The sequence below is a fragment of the Schistocerca nitens genome, chromosome 9 (genome assembly GCF_023898315.1).
Source record: "Schistocerca nitens isolate TAMUIC-IGC-003100 chromosome 9, iqSchNite1.1, whole genome shotgun sequence".
NCBI classification, from domain to species: domain Eukaryota; kingdom Metazoa; phylum Arthropoda; class Insecta; order Orthoptera; family Acrididae; genus Schistocerca; species Schistocerca nitens.
In genome coordinates, this window is record NC_064622.1 from 91,884,058 (window position 1) to 91,910,120 (window position 26,063).

Consider the following 26,063-nt stretch of genomic DNA (forward strand, 5'->3'; position numbering starts at 1 on the left):
AAAAATTCTTTTGGTAGTCCGCGCAACCACTCATGCACCGCGTGGCGTACCCTCTTCATCGGAACGGAACTTCTTTCCTCCCACTGTGTCTTTGAGTGGTCCTAACGTCTAGAAATCACTTGGGGCAAGGTCTGGTGAGTATGGTGGATGAGGAAGTGGTCGGTGGAAGTGAACCCAGGTTTCGTCCCCAGTAACGATTCTTGCAAGGAAGCCATCACGTTCTCATTCAAAGCGCCGCAGAAGTTCTCCACAGGCATCAACACGTCGTTCTCCCATTTCAGAAGTCAGCTGCCGTGGCACCCATCTTGCAGACACTTTGTGAAACTGGAGCACATCATGCACAATGTGGTGTGCTGACCCATGACTAATCCGTAAACATGCTGCAATGTCATTCAGTGTCACTCGGCGGTTTACCTTCACTATGGCTTCAAATGCTGCAGTGTTCTGTGGAGTCGCAACTCGTTCTGCCTGACCTGGACGAGGAGCATCTTCCACTGAATTCACATCATTTGCGAACTTTCTACTCCATTCGTAGACTTGCTGCTGTGACAAACATGCAGCACCATAATGAACCTTAATTCGTCGATTAATTTCAATAGGTTTCACACCTTCACTAAGGAAAAACCGAATAAGAGAACGCTGTTCTTCCCTGGTGCGAGTCGCAAGTGGGGCGGCCATCTTTATACCGATACTGCGACGGCATGTGTGCATCTGCACGATGCTGCCACCTACAGGCCATTCAGCACGCTGTTTGTAGCACGCTTACCAACTCACAGGATAACGGCGTGAAATTTCGATTTGTTATTACAAATTTAAGGTTTTCATTTGACTCACCTTCGTACAAGGTATATATTCATTTAAGGTCCTCTTTATCAAAACGGACCACCCTTTTCACCAAATGAGTGAGTGCCTCGAAGACCTCTTAAGTAACAGGACACAGTACGTTGTCCTCGACAGCTTGTGTCCCACAGAGGTAAGAGTATCGTCAAGAGCGCCCCAGGGGAAGTGTGACAGGACCGTTATTATTTTGTATACACACAAATGATCTGGCACACAGGGTGGGCAGCAATCCGCGGGTGTTGCTGATGATGATGTGGTGGACAGGAAAGTGTTGAAGTTAACTGACTGTAGGAGGATAAGAGGTGACTTAGACAAAGTTGTGATGAATGGCAGCTACGTCTAAGAGTAGAAAAATATACGTTAATGCGGACGAGTAGCGAAAACAAACCTATTATGTTGGGATACAGCATTATTGATATCCTCCTTGACACAGTCATATCGTTTAAATACCGTAGCCTTGCAAGGCGATGTGAAAAGGAACAAGGATGTCGGGATTGTGCTAAGGAAGGCTTCGATTCATTGGGAGAATTTTGGGAAACTGTGACTCATTTGTAAAAGAGACACTAGTGTGCCTTCTCTTCAGACTGCTAGAGTGTCTGGGATCCGTACCATGTAGGATTAAAGGAAGACTTCGAAGCAGTACAAAGGCGGGATGCTGTATTTGTTACGAGCAGATTCGAACAACACTCAAGTATGATGGAGATGCTTCGGGAGCGCAAATGGGGATCGCTGGATGGAAGGTGACGTTCTATCGAGGAACGCTGTTGAGAAAATTTAGACCGACATTAGAAGCTGGCTGCAGAACGATTCTGCTGCTGGCAACATACGTTTTGCGGTAGGAGTACAAAGATAAGATACGAGAAATTACGACTCATCAGAGGCATGTAGGTAGTCGTTTTTCTCGCCGCTCCTTTTGCAACTGGAACAAAAAAGGAAATGACTGGTAGTGGAACAGTATACTCTTCGCCACGCACCGTTTGACTTGAATTTACGGTTACATCTTTGGATTTCGTTCCGTTATATTTTATTAGCATGTAGCGGGAGGTACAAGCTTGGATTAGGTCTGTGCAGTTGCGCTGTTCAACAAAACGTCAGTATCACTGTTTCGCTGTCGCTTCATCTCATTAAATGATGATGGTGGTCCTCCATGTCAACTTCCCACTTGTCATAGCTGTTTAATTGTCACTATGTGGAGTTGTATTCTGAAATTAGTGAAATTTGGTTGTAACTTTCCATTAGGTAGTTCGATGCCTCCATAGTCACGTTTCATTACATTAACATCTTTTGAGTAAATCCTGATGACTGAGTTATAATTTTAGTAACTTATACATTCAATCTGGAAATATCTAATTTGGAAGTCCACAGATCTTGCAAGCATGGTACTTCTATGGAACATTCATTGTGTAACAAGTGCAACTTACCGTAAATTTTTCATGAGTAGTGTCAATCGCCGGTAAGTAAGTAACACAGACAGTTCCTATATGGGAGTACTATTTCGAAGGTTCATTGTGGTTGCAAAGTGTGCTTTATTTTATAAAGAAAACAAATTTATTTTGACTCAATTTTTGCAGAGAACTGTAGTTATATTTGCATATTATGATAAGCAGCCTGCATGTGTGTTCATGTGTTTGTTTTTGTACTCGATAAATGATAAACAATTTTCTTTACATTCAGTATATCGACTGAGCCATTGTTTTGGAAGTGTTACATCTCTAACCAATCTTTGGACATGGACATTGTGTGTATCATGTAGTTTAAGCGATACTTCATAACAAAATATCTTCTACTTTCCTTCCTAAAACCTTATTGTAGTTTAAATAATAAAAAACATGCATTTCTTTCCTTGCTTCCTAAAATCGTGGTGTGTGTGGTAGTCGCAGAATTTATATTGTATATTTTGCAGCTGATTACAGTTTTAGTTAGCCATAGTGCCAACTCCAGCAGTTTGTTTTGGCTAGGTCCAAACATTTGTATTACTTGCTGCTCAGTATCATTGATTACGTTTTACAAGTGAACTGGAGTGAATTGGTGGTGAAATATTATCAATAAAATAAGTTATGTGTGACAGTAAATGACATCAGATGGAATACCCTTTGCTTATTTTGATATCACTGTACCACTTCAGTATTTAATTTGAGGGTGTTACATAATAAGGGTCCTCTAATATTTACGTTCAGAATTTGCGTTTGTTTCTGTGTTTTCCCAGTATTTAATCCAGGTATATGTAGCTTCGATGTCATAGGCCTAAATTTAAATGTTTTGTATTCCTTAAACAACATGTGTTTAGGCAAGGAAATAGCTCTGCAACACTTAATTGGCTTTTCCTTTTTTTAACTGAGGTCTAGTATTTTAACTAACACGTATATTCTATAGTTATAAGACTTGGAATGTAGAAAAGGTATTGCTATTTAGGTATGAAAATATCACTGTGGCACTTAATCTGAAAATCCACAACTAGATGAATGTGTGTGTAAAATAACAATGTGATGCTTGAAGTAAGGATTGTGATACTCAACATAAACACTGCTTTTTTGTCCTTCTTATGCGGTTTTGCAGACTTTTAGTCTGTTCTGATGTTTGCTGAGTGCCATGGTGTGCTTACCAATTGATTCAAACCTCTGTGGGATCTTACATTGTGCTACAGCAATTGGACTTTGAGGGTCTTACCAGAGCAGCTCTCATTTGACGAAGACAGGCGACAGGGCTTTGCAGAATATTTAAAGCAAATCTCATTTTTGAGAACTACACATTACTAATTTGTTAATTATATTGTATAACCAAACTTCGGTTTTAACTGTTCGTGAACAGTATGTTTTATACGTTTTCTATTCTTCCATAGTGAATGACATATACCTTCCAATGAGAGTAACACATGTGCGAGGTGACCCAGACAACCAATGGTTATGATGGTCACGAATTAAAACATTGTTAAGAAATCTTTTTGGCGTCATTTTACGCATCTCAGCTGGGTTACATGCTTTATACACTGAAGTACCAGAGAGACTGCTATTGGCATTCGTATTCATATACAGAGATATGTAAACAGGCAGAAGACGGCGCTGCGGTCGTCAGCTCCCATATGAGACAAAAAGTGCCTGGCGCAGTTGTTAGATCGCTTACTGCTGCTACAGTGACAGATTATGAAGATTTAAATGAGTCTGAACGTGGTGTTATAGTCGACGCACGAGCAATGAGACACAGCATCTCCAAGGTAGCGATGAAGTGGGGATTTTCTCGTACGACCATTTCACGAGTGTACCGTCAATATCAGCAATCCACTAAAACATCAGATCTCTAACTTCTCTGCTGCCGGAAAAATATCCTGCAAGAACGGAGCCAACTACGGCCGAACAGAATCGTTCAAGGAGACAGAAGTCCAACCCTTCCGCAAATTTCTGCAGATTTCAGTGCTGGGCCATCAACATTTGTCAGCGTGCGAATCATTGAACGAAACGTCATCGATATGGGCTTTCACAGCCGAAGGCCCACTCGTGTACCCTTGATGACTGAGCGACATAAAGCTTTAAGCCTCGCCTGGGCCTGTAAACACCGACATTGGACTGACTATGACGGGAAACATGTTGCCTGGTCGGACGAGCCTTGTTTCAAATTTTATCGAGCGAATGGACGTTTAAGGGTATGGAAACAACATCTTGAATCCATGGACTCTTCATGTCAGCAGGGGACTGTTCAAGCTGGTGGAGGGTCTGTAAATGTGCAGTTGGAGTGATATAGAATCCTTGAAATGTCTAGATACGACTGTGACAGGTGACACATACGTAATCATCCTGTCTGATCACCTGCTTCCATTCATGTCCATTGAGCATTCCGATGGACTTGGTCAATTCCAGCAGGACAATGCGACACCCCGCATTTCCAGAATTGCTACAGAGTGGCTCCAGGAACACTCCCCTGTGTCTAAAGACTTCAGTTTGCCCACGTGACTTCCCAGACATGAACATTATTGAGAATATCTTGACTATCTCGCAAGGTGCTGTTCAAAAGAGATCTCCATCCGCTCGGACTCTTACGCATTTATGGACAGCCCTGCAGCATTCTTGGTGTCAGTTCCCTCCAGCACTTCTTCAAACATTAGTCGAGTCCATGCCACCTCGTGCAGCGGCATTTCTTCGTGCTTGCGGGTGCACTACACGATATTAGGTAGGTGTACCTGTTTCTCTGGCTCTTCAGTGCATGTGGAAATGGTAAAAACATAATTCTTTTTTACCCGCTACTTAGATGTGGCTCTTTCAGTTTAATGGTGACTAAAATCCTTGGCCCTGATTAAAGGAGACTGGATGGAGATGTTAGAAGATGCAATGTGTGTATGTGTGTGTGTGTGGTACACATTTATGAAAATATCACAGAATAACGCTATTTGGTATAACTTTTACACATAATTTTGGTACTATAGTGGTGGTTGGACAGGGGTGGGTGGGGGCGGGGGTGTAGGGTAGTAGGGTACGAAGCACAACTGAGCTAGTCCCACTATTTCGATTTTTTAAATTGGTTTATTGAAACTACTTTCTGTTTGGATACTTCATTATAATAGTTCACTGTGGTTCGTTGGAAAGACAGGAACAGGATGTGGCATAAAGCACATTTGATCTGGTCCATCCATCTTAGAATTTTTGATTGGGTGGTGATAGGGGAAGAGGGTTATATGGGGGTTTTAATGCCCCATTAACACAATTGGGTTGGCTCAACTGTCTTGGAATTTTGATTGGTTCTTCCTTTTTAACATTTTGCAATGATTTGTTGCAAGTAAGGAAAAAAGCGGAGTTGAGGAGGTGAGAATGGATGAGTGTAGGGAGGGTAGAGATTTGTGGGCTTATGATGACACTTATAATTAGGGGTGATACTTGATGACGTCAAGGAGAGTAAAGTCACGACGGTTTAATTCCCTTCATGGCGTTCAGCAGACGCTTCAAGATCAAAGTGTTGCGAAATGCCTTTAGATTACCGAGAGCACTGTTTATTGAGGCCCTCCGAGACCGAAATGGGTGACTAATCTACGAAATGGTATCTGTTCCTTTTCACCTACACAACCTCTGTTAGATTTTCAATAGCATCCTGAAAAATAATCACAGATTCCGGCTAAAGTGACATTTCTTCATGTTACTGAGCACATTCCTACTAGAGGTATGATGACTTTTTTCTACAGTCTTCGATATAAGCTTTGTCAACATATTTGTTACACTCTTTTACCAGAATGTATTCCAGTATCCTATTTGCTTTACTTACAGCTAAACCTGTATGGCCACTTTGCTTCAAATCTGTTCACATTGTTATTCCCACATGTCTGTTTAGGCAGGCTGACAGTAGATGGTACCCAGTAGTCTGATAAACAACACCACACTTTCAAGTAGTGTGGACCGCACAACTTTCTTGTTCTGTATGATAAAGCTAGCTGTCCATTTTTGCACCAAGTTGACATTTTGTTGAGCTGTAGCTGGCTATTGCTGCCAATTGCATGTGACGAAATTTTCTCATACATAACAATGCTCACTGAGCAGAACTCCTATAAGTGTAATTACACTATGTAATCAGAAGTATCCGGACACCCCCAAAAACAAATATTTTTCACATTATTAGCATTGTGCTGCCACGTACTGCCAGGTACTCCATGTCAGTGACCTCAGTGGTCATTAGACATCGTGAAAGAGCAAAATGGGACGCTCTGCGGAATTCAGGGACTTCGATCGTGGTCAGGTGATTGAATGTAACTTGTGTCAAACGTCTGTACGCGATATTTCCATACTCCCAAACATCCCTAGGTCCACTGTTTCCGATGTGGTAGTGAAGTGGAAACTCGAAGGGACACGTACAGCACAAAAACGTACAGGCCGACCTCATTTGATGACTGACAGAGAACGCCAGATCATCACACAGGAATACCAAATTGCATCAGGGTTCATTGCAAGTACTATGACAGGTAGGCGGAAGGTGAGAAAACTTGATTTCATGGTCGAGCGGCTGCTCATAAGCCGCACATCACGCCGGCACATGCCAAACGACGCCTCGCTTGGTGTAAGGAACGTAAACATTCGACGATTGAACAGTGGAAAATCGTTGTGTGGAGTGACGAATGACAGTACATAATGTGGCTATCCGATGGCATGGTGTGAGTATGGCGAATGCTCTGTAAGGGTCATTGCCAGCGTGTGTAGTGCCAACAGTACAATTCGAAGTCGGTGGTGTTATGGTATGGTCGTGTTTTTCATTTAGGGGATTGCACCCCTTGTTGTTTCACGTGGCACTAACACAGCACAGGCTTACATTGATGTTTTCAGCACCTTCTTGCTTCCCCTGCTGAAGAGCAATTCGAGGATGACGATTTCATCTTTCAACACGATTGAGCACATGTTCATAATGCAAGGGCTGTGGCGGAGTGGTTACACGACAATAACATCCCTGTAATGGAACGGCCTGCACAGAGTCCAACCTGAATCCTATAGAACACCTTTATGATGTTTTGGAACTCCGACTTCGTGCCAGGTCTCACCGACCGACATCGATACCTGTCCTCAGTGCAGCACTCCGTGATGAATGGGCTGCCATTCCCCAAGAAACCTTCCAGATTGAACGTATGCTTGCGAGATTGGAAGCTATGATCAAGCCTAAGCGTGAGCCAACATCATATTGAATTCCAACATTACCGATGGAGGACGCAATGAACTTGTAGGTCATTTTCAGCCAGGTATCGGGATACTTTTGATCACGTAGTGCATATTATTCACAATTTTGTTAATTATCACATTCCCCAGGGACATGTAACATATTACTTAAGTTTCTGTTGTATGCTGTTACCAAAATAGCGTCCGTAAGACTTTTTCGTGTGTGTGGTATACTTACGATATGTTTTCTCACAGCTATTTTGAATTGTAATATGAATGTTCATAATGTATCATGATACAAACTCCTGCATCGTGGCTGTCATTACAGAGTGGTTTGTTGGAACCTTTCTGATGGGGGATATGTAGCAGTGGGGGATCAAGAAATGAATGTAGCATGGATGTACAAGTAAGACATAGCAATACTGAAATGGTCATTCAGTGACCTTTGATATATCTGATGACTTCTGGTCGCTCATTGTGCAGAGCTGAAGAGCAACAGAGGGTTTCATGTGTGTTCAAGATGTGTCTTATTCTTAACAATTAATACGAAAAAATATAATGTGGTTTATTTCTGAGATACAACTCACCCATGTCATCAAGATCACAGTCCATATTTAAGCACAAGATGCTAGCACCATCCACTAAACAATAGCAGCTAAAGCAGTTATCTTCATAAACAATATCTCCTGGCAGGCATGGGAGTTGGTCAACTACCAGTTGAAGTGCTATCCCTTTCCTCCTTTGACCACCACTTCCGCCTCCTTTACCTCCAACTCTACCTTCAGTGCCATCTTTTTCTCCATGTGAATGTATTTGTGTATTATCTTTGCATCCACCTTCATCTCCACAGATCGGTTGCGGTGGTGGTAATGTTCCTAGAAGAAAATTCACACGGGAAATATTAGTGTGTTTACTTATACTTTTCCTTTATCGTTGGGGCCAAGGTGGGTTGGCAGCACTCTTCTGCCAAGAGCAGTCACAAGGTATGGGATTACAGTTACAAAGACGACTTAAAACGATAAAATATTTGTACTTCTTTTTAAATTGTTAAAAAAGCAAGTTGTATGTTGATAAAACTAAATAAAATATCTTTGTCTTTTAAAACTCATATATTGTTGTCAATGTTTGTAATATAAAGAAACATCCCAGTTTACTGCATTAAGCTATGTGGAATAAGCAGTAGGAGAGAGGATTTTGTGACAGAGCATTTTGCAAAAAACAGGGAGGACTACCCCATACTGACTGTAGGGAAAGGAAGGAGGAAAATGGCAGCTGAGTAGCTCTGGCATAGAGAGCTATGGGAGTATTCTGTTGGAGCTGGAAGAGACTGTACACATGAGTAAGTGGTGCCAGTTTCATTGGGATATGATGTGGAGAGTATACGTGTATGGCTGGGGGTTTGTACTAGTACACATGTGGTAGAATACAGGGCTGGTAACCAGGTATGAAAGAATTGTTTCGATTGTTGTCAAGTATGTGGAAAGTGTGGGAATGCTGCAGGTGTTCAGTGTGAGAGAGAAGCTAGGTGGAAATGAATAACTAGCAGGATATGAATGGGAGAGGGGAGATGAGAAGATTGAATGATGTTCTAGGATTTTGAGGGATCTTAAAATTTTGGTGGAGTAGAACTCCAGACTACATTGGCATAAAAGGAAATACGTCAGACGAAGGCTTTGTAGTCACAGCATTTTTGATAAAGGGATGCAACCCTCATAGTTGGTTAATAGTGTTGTCCATTTTCATTTGTATTTATTTATATACATCCACTGTGCAGAACAGAAATGGGAAGTACGTATGTAAAATAAAACTACAAAATACTTAGCCTATTGTCACACAAGAACCAACCACTAGCATCTTCTGGACTCAGGTTCCGGTGTGATTCATGAACACTCAGCTGTGATCACATAGTGTATGCTCACAAACATGGCATGTGGCCTCAATGCTTTTCAGCAGCTGTTGTCAGAGACACGTATCACACAGATTTTATTTTAGAAAATGGACACATGTTAAACAACAGCATTAACAATATTAGTGATTTTTAAAGAATTCAAGAGCTGAATAAAATGAGTATATAAGTGCCATTACGAACATTTCCAGGAATTGCATGCTTTCTTTGGTAATTACTTTCTTTCAATTTTCTAATTGAAACTAGGTTTAGACATATAATTTAAGACATATTGCACTGTGAGCAATAATTAAAAATATGTAAATTAAACAAGACAAGCTCAAAAAAAGCAAAGGTCAGAAAATGCAGTGTGTCCTATATTCACAATATTTGAACTAAAATGAGCTGTTAAGTGCCTGAGGCTTAGAAGTGAGCCAATAACACAAAACATAGATTTTGCGTAAAATCCGAGTTTATTGATGGAAAACTATTGAAGTTCATTAATACCACCTCACTGACACATAGTTAGGATTTTAAGATGTGATGCATTCATAAAACAGTTTGTCAGGTTTTACCAAAAATTCAGCCAGTCTTCAAATCGGTCTTCTTATCTTCTGTAATAAGTAACTTGCACAATAACATAGCTATTTTTTCTACTGATACTATCTTTTTGGTCACGTCTTTCTGAGAAATATCAGTTTCAGATATTTGTTCGAATTCACTGAAGGTTCTTTTAAGCACGTTTTAGCCTGATTTACTATAAGTAACTTTTACCCATTAAAGTTTTGTAATGTAAATTTGTACTATGTTAAATAATATATCTGCTACTTTTTTGAAGTTGAAATGATCAGCTTTGATTAGCATTTTTACTTGAAATGAATTTGTCAGTTTACCATTTTCTATCATTTATTTTAATTCTTCTTGACTTTTGCATTTATTAAACCTTTTCCGTTTTTAAATAGCGACAAAATCACGGTCGCAGCCCAGGAAGGAAAGTTCTCTGACTGGGAGCTTGTAATTTATTTCTGTGCACATTTCAGTTCAAATTAGATATAGCAACAAAATTTTACTCTAATTTTATTCTGCCTACAACAGTTATGACTCCATATTGTGAGTTTGTCTGTAGTTTCAATTTCTTCAAGTGGCTAAAAGACCGAGGTTGCAATTTCAGTCCCTCGTCTACCTGATATTCGTCCCTGCCGCATATTCATTTTACTGATGCTATTGCGGAAGTGGGTATGAAGGTTGAAATTTGACAGTTGTCTTAGGTAGTACATGTTAATAAGAGTTAAGGTCGTGAAAGCCAGTAGCCTTTATAAATCAAAAACAAATGTCACACTAGTGGTTCTAGGAATCTGAGATTCATTAAAATCTTTCTTTTTCACATCCTTTCGGCTTTTTCAGCTTTCAAGTGTTGAAGTTCCACTATATTTTTGAACCCTGTTTCAACTGTATCAGAAGATGCTGTTATCTGAAAAACTAACAGTTCACATGCCGTACTTGTGACTGCTCTATGGCAGAAGGACAGTATAATATCGAAAAATTTATTACATATCAGATAATAAAAACTGCACAGAACATTGCTGTCATGATTTTGGTTTTTAAAAGCCTTGTACAATCTGCAAAATGTGTATGTTCCCTGAATCCTGCCTCCCATAGTGGCTTACAGCACTTCGAAATTTTTTTATGTGCTCACAAACAAGAACCCAATTTTTTATCAATTTTCTTACTACACATTTCTTCAAGATGTACTTGGTTAACAGTCTGTTTGATTTTTGCTAAAGGCTGGTGAATTTTACTGCACACACAAAAGAAATTGGAGAAAGTATTGTTACAAATCTACACAATTTCACCTTAGCCATTTGTAACAATGTACATCACGGTTACGTGACGTCTACTTTCTGCACAATATCTATGGTGCCATGCCTTAGTCTTGCAACAAGCTTAATTTTCGTTGGGCATAGTTCATTGTTTTGTTTACAGTGGTGTAACTCATAAAAAAGATTTTGGTCGTAAGGTATACATTTGCTAAGCGTATTTGCATTTACATACAGTTTGTTGGTATGTGAAGTCCTGTGCCTTCACTACAGTGAAGCTATAATATAGGCCTTACGAGCATTTCTCAACTTCTTATTTTCTTCTGATAGTCTTCCTTTCCCTTTCTTCCTTCGCTTCTTCGCACCTTCATCTGTCACAGTTGGAAATGAGAAACAATAACACTCCTTCTAATGATAGACCTAGTCGATTACTGTCACTCAAAACACACTATATCTGGATTGGAAAAACAAAGTGATTGACAACGAAGCATAGTTAGGCGTAGAGTGGGGCGACATTGTCTGTTCGTCGGTGTGTACACGTGTGATGACGTTTGATTTGTGGGGCGCTAAGCTGCGCGGTCATCAGAGCCCATACAAAGTCCCAATTTTTAACGAGTCCAATGTGAAATGATGAAGACAACACAAACACCCAGCCTCCGGGCTGAGTAAATCCACAACCCGGCCGGGAATGGAACCCAAGACCCTGTCATTCAGAGGCAGCAACGCTAGCCACTAGACCACGAGCTGAGGACGCGTACACGTGTAAGAATGGATGTAGCAACAACAGTTGTGCACTTCCACACTGGCTTGTTTTCTTACACTCCTTGCTAATGTGCGGGATTGAGTTCACGTTACAGGAACGTCATATCACTGTGGATTAACAGTTGCACTCCTCAGCGTAGAATGATACACTTCCCGTGTTATTTTTATACCTCACCTAAAGCAATAGTGCGGGCATTCTCTTACAATAACCAGTATGATATACATATAGTTGGCATACTCGATATGAAATGGGTGCTCAAATGGATATAAATCATTAGTGTGAATTTACACTTCTGGCTATTAGAATTGCTACACCACGAGATGACGTGCTATAGACGAAAAATCTAACCGACAGGAAGCAGATGCGGTGATATACAAATGATTAGCTTTTCAGAGCATTTACACAAGATTGGCGCCGGTGGCGACACCTACAACGTGCTGACATGAGGAAAGTTTCCGACCGATTTCTCATACACAAACAGCAGTTGACCGGCGTTGCCTGGTGAAACGTTGTCGTGATGCCTCGTGTAAGGAGGAGAAAAGCGTACCATCACGTTTCCGACTTTGATAAAGGTCGGATTGTAGCCTATCGCGATTGCGGTTTATCGTATCGCGACATTGGTGCTCGTGTTGGTCGAGATACAATGACTGTTAGCAGAATATCAAATCGGTGCGTTCAGGAGGGTAATACGGAACGCCGTACTGCATCCCAACGGTCTCGTATCACTAGCAGTCGAGATGACAGGTATCTTATACGCATAGCTGCAACGGATCGTGCCGCCACGTCTCGATCCCTGAGTCAACGTATGGGGACGTTTGCAAGACAACAACCATATGCACGAACAGTTAGACGACGTTTGCAGCAGCATGGACTATCAGCTCGGAGACCATGGCTGCAGTTACCCTTGACGCTGCATCACAGCCAAGAGCGCCTGAGATGGTGTACTCAACGACGAACCTGGGTGTATGAATGGCAAAACATTTTTTTGGATGAATCCAGCTTCTGTTTACAGCATCATGATCGTAGCATCCGTGTTTGGCGACATCGCGGTGAACGCACATTGGAAGCGTGTATTCGTCATCGCCACACTGGCGTATCACCCGGCGTGATGGTATGGGGTGCCATTGGTTACACGTCTGGGTCACCTCTTGTTCGCATTGACGGCACTTTGAACAGTGGACGTTACATTTCAGATGTGTTACGAACCGTGGCTCTACCCTTCATTAGATCCCTGCGAAACCCTACATTTCAGCAGGATAATGCACGACCACATGATGCAGTTCACCTTTCTGTATACAGAAAATGTTCGACTGCTGCCATGGCCATCACATTCAGCAGATCCCTCACCAATTGAAAACGTCTGGTCAATGGTGGCCGAGCAACTGGCTCGTCACAATACGCCAGTCAGTACTCTTGATGAACTGTGGTATCGTGGTGAAGCTGCATGGGCAGCTGTACCTGTACACGCCACCCAAGCTCTGTTTGACTCAATGCCCAGGCGTATCAAGGCCGTTATTACAGCCAGAGGTGGTTGTTCTGGGTACTGATTTCTCAGGATCTATGCATCCAAATTGCTTGTAAATGTAATCACATGTCAGTTCTAGTACAATATATTTGTCCAATGAATACCCGTTTATCATCTGCATTTCTTCTTGGTGTAGCAATTTTAATGGCCAGTAGTGTATATAACACAGACTGTAGTGTGCATACATGTGCAAAGGGATACCCCGTAGTAACATGATGAGATTTCCTACGGATATGGGGGCCACACAATGTCTTCAAAAGGGTAGCAATGTCTCTTGAAAATCGAGAACGTACGGAACGGTATCACTTCCCTGCATTGTAGGTTTGTGTCCAGTAGATCTTTTTAATTATTTTTTTCTAAGACGGAGTGTTCTGACAACTGCTAACAAAGAAGTCTATTGCCACAGAATAATTATATCTCGCGAAGAGTTTACTGTTGGATGTTCTTTTCTGTCATAATGTTCGTGTATGTGGCGACGAACAGCATCTCGTCGAAATGAGTCCAAGTGCGTTACTCCTTATTCTGTCTTTCTCTTTTTACCAAGTGTCCGTAGTTTAGATGGTCGAGCCAGTCTTACTCTGCGTAGTATTTTTCATTAAAGATATTTACGACAGTGTTTTCATTCAAAGCATGTGTTTTTTTTTCTACCTTCGTTAGAAGCTGTAGATATGCACAATAGTCCATCCCGTTCTTGGCGACGCACAAACTCGCGTGTGCAACCACGCAGAACGTGAGTGGGCAGTTCTCTTAACAACCTGTTTACTGATCATACTTATTTGCACACTTTCCGCTTTAAGCTTCAGGCATTCTGTAGCGCAAAATACACGCCCCGCAAAGAGAAAGAAAGCACACTACAAAAACGAATCAAAACTGCTGTGTTACTGGCCTCATGCGTTATCTGCAGCTGGCTGTAGCGACTGATACCTACAGCAGTTTAGCGTTTGACAATGGTGAATGGAATAGAAGGCGCGACCAAGAGCGCTCTCTGTTTGATGGTTGCTATGGTAGCAGCCTTGCAAACGGCAGGTACATCCCGTCACACGTTTCACCGCCTGCCACATACACCCGGCGCATTTTGTTTTTGGCTGCTCTGACTAATAGGAGCCGTCTTGTTACCTTTTACGTTGTTGGCGTTTGCCCATTCCATTTTTGAAACAACTATACTTTTGAAGGAGAGACACTCCTTATTTGATTAAGGCCCTCAGTTCGCTCTAAGTATGTCGAAGTACAACAGGAGGTCTCAGTGGGTTCAAAAATACTTAACTTGTTGCAAGCAGGTCGTTAAAAACATTCACCTGCCTCTCTCACTAAAATAATTTCAACTACATACTAGTGTAACTAAACAGAGTTTCTAAGATTTGTCTTGTTGGCATCAGACTAAGCTCTCTCTGACAAGGGAATTGTCCAATCAGACAAAGCCTAACCAGTTCTGAAATTTTTTACATGGGAAGAATCCACCGAAAGAAAGACAATGTCAAAATTTTAGGTGCTAAAACTTACTGCAAGTATTTTAAGAGACATATCGATCATTGTAAAATATGCAGCTTTCCGGGAGCCTGGAGGAACGTACAGCTCTGCCGTAGCTATGGAAGACAGCGCATGTACAATATATGTGGATGCATAGAGCTGACTGACGGCATAGTGCGATCGTAGTTAGTAATATCAGTTTTCATTGATATCTTCACTGACACAATTGTTCACAGTTACTATTCAATTAAATCTGCAACTCTTTCAATTGCAATAATAATTGTCAATTGCCTTCGCATTGTCGCTATGTATTCTTGGTATATGCTACCTAATAGCCTTTGTCTTTGTGTGGTTTCCAGAGTTTCACAGCATTGTTGAATCCAGTTAATCTTTTCAACCTTGCAAAGATGAAATATAAACAATGTGGTATCCAACCGAAATAACACACTTTTGGTGGAAAGCTACACATGTGTTATTCGTCAGTTAATTTTTTGAACATTGATTCGAATGTTGTCGACATTTCATTAGATACTATAGAAACATCAGAAGGAACAGGAAGCAGCTGAAGATTCCGTGAATTTTGTTTCCGACTATGACTGCTGCTTTCATTAAAGTTAGGAAGATAAGCACAATCAAAGAATCAGGCCTTTCTAACCCGTCCATCTCCTTGATCTGTGACCGTTTGAAATGTTTCTTTTTATGAGTAAATAAATGTAAGCCCCAAAAACTAAAATAATGTACGTAAACCTACGTAAGAAACGCTGTATTTTTGTATTAATTCCATGTATTATTTTTAAATTGTCTTATATTTTAAAATTGTAATTAATCTTGCTTAAATGTGAAAGAGCTTAAATATGTTAAAACTTGCAAGAGAAAGCAATTGTACTTTTTAGTTGGCAAATAACGCATCAGACACAGCGCATGCGGTGACAACAGTCAAATTTTAAGCGATCAGCCGCGCCGGAAAGGAGCGTAGCCAAGTCTCTCGAACATTTTTCCACGCAAGAATCTTCCAGAAGAGGAAGAGAATGAGAGTAAAGTTGCCTTTAGTTGTCTGTATGTATATAACCATGAGTGGCTTCTGACTCCCTCCCTCTCAATCTCTCTCTCTCTCTCTCTCTCTCTCTCTCTCTCTCTCTCTCTCTCTCCTGAGACCCGTTCGCTACTGATGTCTCGGCTCTTGTCAGTCGCTCTCTTAATGCTTGCTCTCGAATCATTATGTAACCTTTTGAAGGTGTGTGCAGTATTCATCTATGTAAAAGTATCGTCAATATATGAATAACTGTTATTGTTTATCAATGTTTCATTTCAATAACGTTAACCTCGCCTGCCAACCTTTCTATGTTTCAGCCAGGAGAACTGCAACACTGCCCACATATCATTTGCTGCCCGCTGCCGAACACCATTGGTGTTCGAGTTTGTAGCAGCCACTCTTGCGTCCCTGAGATCTGTTAAGCCGATCTGTAAACGCAGTTTCCGGGCAGCACCTCTGTGCAAAACGCGTAATATTAATGATCGTTACACGGCCAACAAACGATGTGCGCGGTCAGTCTACCCCAGCGGTATCAAAGGAGGAGAGACAAAATCTCGAATTATTTAATTTTCTCTCTCTTAGTGGTAAATTTATCTGTGCCATCTCATAATTTAAACTCATAATTTTTTTTGTACTTGGCTGTTTCTTTTAATTAACTGTACTCCAGTTAACTTCCTCTAATCAAAATTTATTTTTTAGTTACCTCTATAGAGCGCCACACAAAATAGAGATAAAACTCTCTTTATCGAAAATAACAATTCAACTTCCGGCCCATTCCTCTTACATTTTATCGATTATGCCAATAGTATTTATTGTGTGTGCACTGATCTTAAATATTCAGATACAGTCATTGAGTACTATGTACTTAAATGGTTTCATATTCCAATTACTTTGGGTTGCGCAACTCTCTTCTCATCGCTGCTTTTCTTCTGCTTTGTGTTTTGTTGTCGGTTGGTAAGGCCGAGGTACACAGCTAAGGAGTGCGTTAGTGAGTCGAGGGCCTCTGACCAGTTCTTTCAAGGATGGGAAGAATCGACAATGGCGCCTTCGCCAGTAGCTTTACAGCCGTGCAGTGGGAGTGGCGTGTTCCGATGGATACACGGCCAAATGACGTAGCTCCAGCCACAGTGCCAGCACGCCCTATTTACTGGCCTTCCTGGAACTATGAGCTCAACTCCGCAGGGTACCCGACCCTCTGGCACCACATGTTGGCCACTTTCTTCATACGAGTATAACACGTACGCGTGCTCCCACGTTGTAAGACGTCATGGTCTCCTGACCTTCACTGCTTACATATTCCGCCCTCACAATCATATTTCGCACATCAAGACGCTTCATTCGAACCCAAACTCGATAAGATAAAGTCAGTGTTTTATGAATTCATGTAAACTATATGCAAATAACAAGTAAGCGCACCATGGTTGAAATACTCGAGGCTGGCGTACACACATACATTCCAGACACGAAGCTCACAGGAGATTTTAGTTTGAGAGAGGCAAACCACACACCGGGAGGCTGGTCCCTTCAGGGGACGACCCAGCCCATGGAGCAGACAGCGTGGGCCCGAGTGAAAAGGGGGAACGGCCCCGTGTTTGGCTTAAAAGCAAATTCCGCTACATTGTGTGGGAGCGGCCAGCCTATGCATTCTTTACACATAGCACGCAGTTTCAGAGATTTTCACAGGGAGACAGCAAACGCCAAACGCCAATGCTACAGGTTTCCAGATTGGTCGCCTTAAACGAAACGTCATTCTCCCATTTTAGAAGAGCAATGCTGATTCGCAGACGATATTTCTGACGCCTTGAGCTGAAGGAGTAATGGAAGAGACCGAAAGACATACCCCTTTACGTCTGGTGTGGAGAGGGGCCGTTCCGTTGTCGCTCTTGGAGGGAGGAACAAGTCTCTCCTCAGTACTTCACTGGGAGAGCACCTCTGTCGAGAGCGAATCGAAGTGCGACACTCTATATTGAGTCCTTGCGATTAAGCATTGTTCACTGTGTTGGCCGACACACTTATGTGCGGTGTGAATAGACCGAGTTATAGTTAAACGCCTGCGAGCGAATTTTTCAGTGGCATCACGGTGGACTGGTTATCTGACCGGTGTACCACGCCAGTAGTTAGACTAGGGGCGAATAGGAATCCTTGACTTCATCAAGGCGTAGGGAGAGTTTGACTGGCGAAGGTCAATCCCGATAGAACGAGAGTTATCTTATTTGTCAGCAGCGAGCGGCGCAGACAGCAGTCATCGCAGCTTACGGTATTGTGCGCTACAGCTATTGCGAGCCCCATATTTCCTCCACAACAGTAAACTTCACTGCATTTTACACGCGACAGCCTCGACCGTACCTAGTGACATTCTAAAGGATAATTATTCACGTTGATTAGGAGCCCCTCTCAGTCATTCTGCCAAGTCAACAACCATCTTAAAGTTTGTGTAGAAATTTCGTTAGCGAATCCTACCCTTGAGAGGTAACTTCACATTCCGAAAAGAACCAGGATATGACTTGTTCAATTCATAACTAAAAGTGCCAATTTGATTTCTTAGAATTTTTGCAAAATAAATAATAATTTTCGTTAGTTTCATGTTTTTCTTACACTAACTAGCACTACTCCCGTACCCAAGTATCCCACTAGTTACGAAAGAAATTTTGTGAATTTTTTTGTTATTTCCTTACAGCGGACGAGTCCAGAAGATATTTATTGCTGAAAGTTTTTCAGGCATTTCTCTTTAGAACGTTAGGAGCGTCTGTCTGCATTCTGTAGTAATGTGGGGGTGGAAATTTCATCTTGCAGGAGCCACAGGGCAAAGGGTACATCTCAGATTAATCCGTTGCGCAGAATACTGTAACAGAATCTCAGATCAACCCCACGCTGAAAACGTCTATGGCTTCCCACAAGCGCCGTCTGCAATCTCGGTGACTGATGGCCTGGCCGTGACCCCAGCTCACGCTGGAAGGCGCCATTTACTGTGATGGGAAGTTATTCCACTGGAGGATATGGTTTAACTATATGTGTGGCGGGAGCTCAAATGGTTCAAATGGCTCAGAGCACTATGGGACTTAAGATCTGTGGTCATCTGTCCCCTAGAACTAAGAACTACTTAAACCTAACTAACCTAAGTGTATCACACACGTCCATGCCCGAGGAAGGATTCGAATCTGCGACCATAGCGGTCACGCGGGTCCAGACTGAAGCGCCTCGAACCGCACGGCCACAAAGGCCGGCTCAGGTGGCGGGAGTCCACGGGGCTAGTTTCGGAAGTGTAACTGACACAACGTCTGCTGCTTGGGCAGGATTGGCAATGACGGGCTTTTGGTGGAGTGAACGCTGTCGATTTTGGTGGCTGCTGAGTGGAACGAGGAAGTTCTTTTCCGGACCACTTGGAAGGCTATTTCAGGCGACATCTGGGCAACCAGACGCAAAGCATGGTAATTTTGTAAACGCGAAGCTAGTGGAGACTTCACGCTGGTGTCCTTTGATCGACCTGCTGTGCTGACATCCTGATTCCAGCAATGGCCTCCAGTCGACGCAGTCGTAGGTCATTCCAACAGTGACAACAGTAGCGGTAATAAGCGCAGCTCAGGCATTCAGCGAGTTAATAGGCTGTTCAGATGCCCCCCTCAGTACACTCAACCATGCCGAAATCGCAGTATGATTCATTTCACATGCTTCATAGCAGTTTTTCCTGAGGGATCAATTACTGGTGCATAGTATACTAATTTACATCTGATTTTGTTCCCTTTGATACACACTAGTTTGCACGGTATCTCAAAGATACGGTCGCAGAATTCACTTGTACTTTATGTTTGAGACTAACATTCGTTCATTATTCAAGTGCGTAATCACATTTCACATGATTGTGTTTGATTCAAATAAATCTTATTGTAATATAAAAATCTCAGTAGTGAAACATGCTTTCCATACCCACATCCAGGTAACAGATTTTGGTGAACATTAGTTAATTTTTCTATTAATTATTTATGTGGAGTTGAATCAACTCACGTGGCATTGCACATAGGACAACATTGAAATCTGCGAATTCAGTTCCTTACGTAACTCTCTTTTGTGCAGTCATTTGGGTGTTGTGGGTATCAATACCTTGCTCCTGCATGACGCACACTACAAAATACACTACTGGCCCTTAAAATTGCTACACCACGAAGATGACGTGCTACAGATGCGAAATTTAACCGACAGGAAGAAGATGCTGTGATATGATAATGATTAGCTTTTCAGAGCGCTCACACTAGGTTGGCGCCTGTGGCGGCACCTACAACGTACTGACTTGAGGAAAGTTTCTAACCGATTTCTCCTACACAAACAGCAGTTGACCGGCGTTGCCTGGTGAAACATTGTTGTGATGCTTCGTGTAAGGAGCAGAAATGCGTACCATCACGTTTCCGACTTTGATAAAGGTCGGATTTTAGCCTATAGCGATTGCGGTTTATCGTATCGCGACATTGGTGCTCGCGTTGGTAGAGATCCAATTACTGTTAGCAGAATATCAAATCGGTGGGTTCACGAGGGTAATACGGAACGCCGTGCTGGATCCCAACGGCCTCGTATAACTAGCAGTCGAGATGACAGGCATCTTATGTGAATTTTAAAATTCACATCTTATCCGCATGGCTGTAACGGATCGTGCAGCCACGTCTCGATCCCTGAGTCAACAGATGGGGACTTTTGCAAAACAACAACCATCTACACGAACAGTTCGACGACGTTTGCAGCAGCGTGGACTATCAGCTCGGAGACCATGGCTGCGGTTACCCTTGACGCTGAACCACAGACAGGAGCGCCTGCAATGGTGTAATCAACGACGAACCTGGGTGCACCAATGGCGAAACGTCATTCTTCGGATGAATCCAGGCTCTGTTTACAGCATCATGATGGTCGCATCCGTGTTTGGCGACATCGCGGTGAACGGACATTGGAAGCGTGTATTCGTCATCACCATACTGGCGTATCATCCGGCGTGATGGTATGGGGCGCCATTGGTTACACGTCTCGGTTACCTCTTGTTCGTATTTACGGCACTCTGAACAGCGGACGTTACATTTCAGATGTGTTACGACCCGTGGCTCTACCCTTCATTCGATCCCCGTGAAACCCTACATTTCAGCAGGATAATGCACAACCGCATCTTGCAGGTCCTGTACGGGCCTTTCTGGATACAGAAAACGCTCGACTTCTGCCCTAGCCAACACATTCTCCAGGTCTCTCACCATTAAAAACGTCTGGTCAATGGTGCCGAGCAACTGGCTCGTCACAGAACGCCAGTCACTACTCATGATGAACTGTCGTATTGTGTTGAAGCTGTATGGGCAGCTGTACCTGTACACGCCACCCAAGCTCTGTTAGACTCAATGCCCAGGCGTATCAAGGCAGTTATTACGGCCAGAGGTAGTTGTTCTGGGTACTGACTTCTCAGGATCTATGCACCCAAATTGCGTGAAAATGTAATAACATGTCAGTTCTATTATAATATATTTGTCCATTGAATATCCGTTTATCATCTGCATTTCTTCTTTGTGTAGCAATTTTAATGGCCAGTAGTGCACAAATCAGTGAGCCTCCATGCGGAAGAGTGAAACCTCACATGAATACACGATTTCTCATTGGAGCACTAAATATACAGCTGTCGCTGACCTCCGTCGCTAGCGCTGTGTCTAACTGGCGACAAATCTCTGATGCAGATGAATGACAGCACTTGGATCCTGACGACGTCAAGGAGTGGGTACATCACTGCGAAAGTCTAGACACAGTTCAACGGAAAATAGCTACAGTTAGTTTTCTGTTGCGTATATCGGTGTTTTGGGTGATGGGTGCAATGGCGAAGGGTGTTTAAGGGAAGTGCGATTTCAGGAAGTTATGTTTTCATTCAGGAACTCGTCATATAGCAACATTACACAAGTCATGAGTGAGTTTCTTTGCTTTTGCGTCTGTCGTTAGGCAATGTTAGGATATAGTTGAACTCCTTCAACAAAATATATACCTGGGATTATTGTAATTTATCATTAGTTGCGGTTCTTATTTTGTAAATGCGAACGTGACTTTTCCGGTAAATTTAGTGTTGTCTAAGGGGGTTTTTTGACACCTCTTAATTGAGTAAATGTTGTTTAGTTATGGTACAGAGCTAAATATTTACGTTCTTTCACGTTTAAAATTGATAGTTTAAATCTATGCAAAGCCGTTTGCGGTACTACAAGTTTCACTGTTATTTTTTATATATAGTAAGTTGTCGTAGTCACACCAAATTTGGTAGAAGTTACTCCCAGTGTCCCAGAGCTACGACTGAACGTACGAGTGTATAGATATAGCAGATTCGAAATATCTCAAATCTGTAAAAAAACTGTACTGTAGAGCAATATTTATGGGTTCGTGGACAACTTCTTAACGTTTCCTTGTAAGTTTAATACACGCAATAGTTTCGCACAACACAGATTTTAGTCACCAATAACATATTCTCTTTCACTGTTTATGACAGTATTGCCTACGCTGGAGTAAATTTCCGATTCCGCGACTGTAGAATTAAAGTGCTTTTTAGGCAAAGAACTCGTCCAGCCATGTTCGGAGCGCAGTTTCATCCAGAAAGGAAGTTCCTGGAAAGTTGTTCAACAGACAGAGGAAAAGGTGAAACTCTGAGGGCTCAACATCAGGTGAATAACGTGGGTGCGGAGTGGCTTCCCAATCCAACTACCGTATAGTGTTTTTTGTCAGCCTAGCAGAATGAAGGCGGGCGTGGAGTAGCATCATTTCACACGAAGCAATTCTTAGTTATTTGTTTTGCAAATCAAACTGCCTTTTCCTGCTGCTAGTTAGTTTATTTGTCCCTTACGCGTTTCGTCTTCACCTTTTCTAAGGCATCATCAGTGGGATGTATAATGATACAGTTTTGTTAGTTATAGATTATCAAAGAGTTCACTTCGCGATTTTTTGTAAAAAATGTAATTGCTTACGATTTGCTGATCTGCGTTTCCTCACATCTGATCTGGAGGTCGCACTACCACTTTTATCATCACCATCATCATCTTGGACAGTTTCCAGCCACTGGCTGGGTCTGTCGGGAACACAAGCCTCTCCATCGTGTTCTGTCTTTCCACCATTCCCCCTCTTCCACCTTCGTCCAGTTCTCTCCTCTTCTCGTCACACATTCCTTCACTCCCTTCACCCATCTATCTCTTGGTCTTCCTCTGGGCCTCTTCCCCTCCAGTTGCAGATCGAACATCCTCTTTGGAATTCTTCCCTCATCCATTCTCTTCATGTGTCCATACCACAGCAGTCTTGATTTTTCTATCCTGTCCTGTACTGGTTCCTCCTTTAGTCTTTCCCTCACATACACATTTCGCAATCTGTCTCGTCTTGTTACACTCAACCTGCTCCTCTGGAACTTCATTTCACTAGCCTGTATTCTACTTTTGTCGCTTTTGTGCATTACCCATGTCTCACATCCGTATGCCAATATGGGGACAAAGTAGGTTCGGTATATACTTCCCTTGGATTTCTGTGGCACCTCCTTGCTCCAAATAAGCCCCCTAATGCATTTGTAGAACTGCCCTGCTTTTCTGCACCTTTCATTTATTTCCATTGCGTTTCCCCCCTTACTTTCAATCATCCTTCCCAGGTACTTGAAGTTCTCTACCACTTGTAGTTTTTCCCCTCCACAAGTTATATCCACATTTGGCCTATTCTTCTTCCTTGTTGTGACAATTATTTCACTTTTCTTTGCAGAGAAATGCATTCCATATTGTGCTGCCGTTGCCTCCCATACATCTAACTGCTCTTGCACCTCCTTCTCGCAATTTCCCCATAACATCAGGTCATCGGCAAAAAGCACTGCTTTCATTTTATGATCTCCAATTGCATCTGATACTTGCTGTAGGATTTCATCCATAACAATAATAAACAATAAAGGCGAAAGTGCACTTCCCTGTCGCAGCCCATTTTCCAGCTTGAACCATGCAGTACGTTCCCTCCCCACTTTCACACAACTCTCACTTCCCTCATACATTTTTCTGACTTTTCGTGTTATCTCTTCATCTATCCCTTTTGCGTTCAGCACATCCCAGATCTTGTCCATACAGATACTGTCATACGCCTTCTCAATATCTAAAAAGGCCATGGTTAAGTCCTTCCCGTACTCATAGTGCCTTTCCTGCAGTTGCCTTACCGCAAATATGAGGTCCGTTGTTGATCTTCCCGGTCTGAAACCGTACTGCTCCACTTGCAGCCTACTTTCAATACTGCTTCTTATTCTCTTCTCCAGGATCTTTTCATAGATTTTTCCACAGTGGCATAGCAGGGTGATTCCTCTGTAGTTCTCACGTCTCCTTTTATCCCCTTTCTTGAAGATCGGGACTATAATTCCTTTCTTCCAATCCTCAGGAATTCTGTTCTCCTTCCACACCACCCTCAGCACTCTGTATAGCCACTGGGTTCCTACTTCTCCTGCTGCTCGTATCATATCCACTGTTACTTCGTCCCAACCTGGTGCCTTGCCCCCTTTCATCCTCTTTATGGCTTCTTCCACTTCATTCCAAGTTAGATCATCAATTTCCCCACTATTATAATCGTCTGCTGCCTTAGGCTCTCCATCGCTGTTAGTTACCCGCTTGGCGGCATTCAACAGATCTTCAAAGTACTCCTTCCAAATCTTTTTGAGCTCATGCATTTCCTCCACAACTCTTCCATTATTATCCATGATCCTCAGGCACTCGCTTCTGTCGTTCCTCTTATTTCTTACCATGGTGTAAAGTACTTTTTTGTTCCCTTCGCTGTCCTCTTCTAACATTCTTGTCCATTTTTCCATCCACTTCTTCTTCTCCGCTCTTACTATGGTCTGTGCCGCTTTCTTGCTTTCCTTATATTTTACCCTAGCTTCCTCTGTTCGGGTCTGGAACCATTCTCTGAAGGCTTTGTTCTTTCGAAGTACTGCCTCTTTTCATATGTTGTTCCACCATGGGGTTTCCTTACTTCTCCTCTTTGTGCTAGTTCTTCCGCACACAGTCTCAGCTGCCTCAACTAGAGCCCTCTTAAAATCTCCCCATTCTTCTTCCACTGTTCTCTGATCTTCCTTTGGCAGCTTCTTCCTGATCAGTGTCTGGTACTGGGTCCTCCGTTCATACTCTTTCAGCATCCATGTCTTCAACCTTTTCTCCTGTATATCTGTTGCCCTCCTATCTTTTTTCTCTCTCAGGGTGGCTACCAACAGCCGATGGTCACTGTCTAAGGCCTCAGATGGAATGACCTTAACATCTGTGAGGCTGCTCATCATCTGCCTATCCACTAGTACATAGTCTACTACTGAAGTTTGGGACCAGTCTCCACTGTACCAAGTTATTTTGTGGCTACTTCTCTTCTTGTACCAGGAATTTGCGATCGCCAGCCCATTCCTCTTGCAGGATTCCAGCAACAATTTTCCTTCTCTATTTCGGTTCCCCCAGCCCTCTGGTCCCATTATCTCCTCGAATCCTTTCCTGTCTGTGCCAACATGTGCATTGAGGTCCCCTATTATAATCTGATTACCTCCATTTAGCTGCTGTTCTATATTCACATCTTTGTGTTTTCGCCATCAACACACTGTTCACCATGCTTCTCACTCTTTTTCGTGGTGGACTATCGTTCTTCTGTCACTTGATACAAATATTCTGTCGCACACTTCTTTTTCACAGCGTAAATATTGCGACTCCATTACGTGTTTCATCGTCTTTGGTATGTTTACCTATTGTTGCCACCCTAACGAAGTATATGTTCGTCACTAACTTCTGTTTATGATGTTACTACCGCGCGCGCGCGCGCGCGCGTGTGTGTGTGTGTGTGTGTGTGAGAGAGAGAGAGGGGGGGGGGGGGAAGAGCCGATTTTTTTGTGGGGAGGGGGGCTGGTGGTGCTTGACAGATGTCACCAAAGTTTTCAGCCACTCCTAACTGCTAGTATAACCGCCACCCCTCCCCTCCCCACAAAAAAAATCGGCTCTCTCCCCCCCCCCCCTCTCTCTATCTCACTCATACGCACACACACGGTATAAACATCATAAACAGAAGTTAGTAACGAACATATACTTCGTTGGGGTGGCAACAATTGGTAAACATACCAAAGACGATGAAACACGTAATGGA